Here is a 295-nt window from a genome sequence, read left to right as displayed (position 1 = left end):
CGGGTATGGTGTTTTCTTGTCATTTGTAATTTGCATCACATTGTTTTACTGTCAAAAATTCAAAATAGGAAGCAAGTATTTTACTATTGGAGTATATACAGTGCCCAGTGAACGCCACATTTAAGGCTTCAAGTCAAATCATGCTTGTTTGTGACACCCTTAATCACAAGGAGTTTCAAAGGGTTGCATAGACCACAGACTATTCTTACACCATCCCCTGATCTAAAACCTACAGGAGGGCAAGAAAAAACTCAAAAACCTCAGCAGGAGGAAAATGAAAAAACCTTGAGAAGAG

Source organism: Urocampus carinirostris, chromosome 2 (assembly GCF_059441175.1).
Source record: "Urocampus carinirostris isolate Australia breed hairy pipefish chromosome 2, RoL_Ucar_1.0, whole genome shotgun sequence".
NCBI lineage: Eukaryota > Metazoa > Chordata > Actinopteri > Syngnathiformes > Syngnathidae > Urocampus > Urocampus carinirostris.
This window is presented reverse-complemented; position numbering follows the sequence as displayed.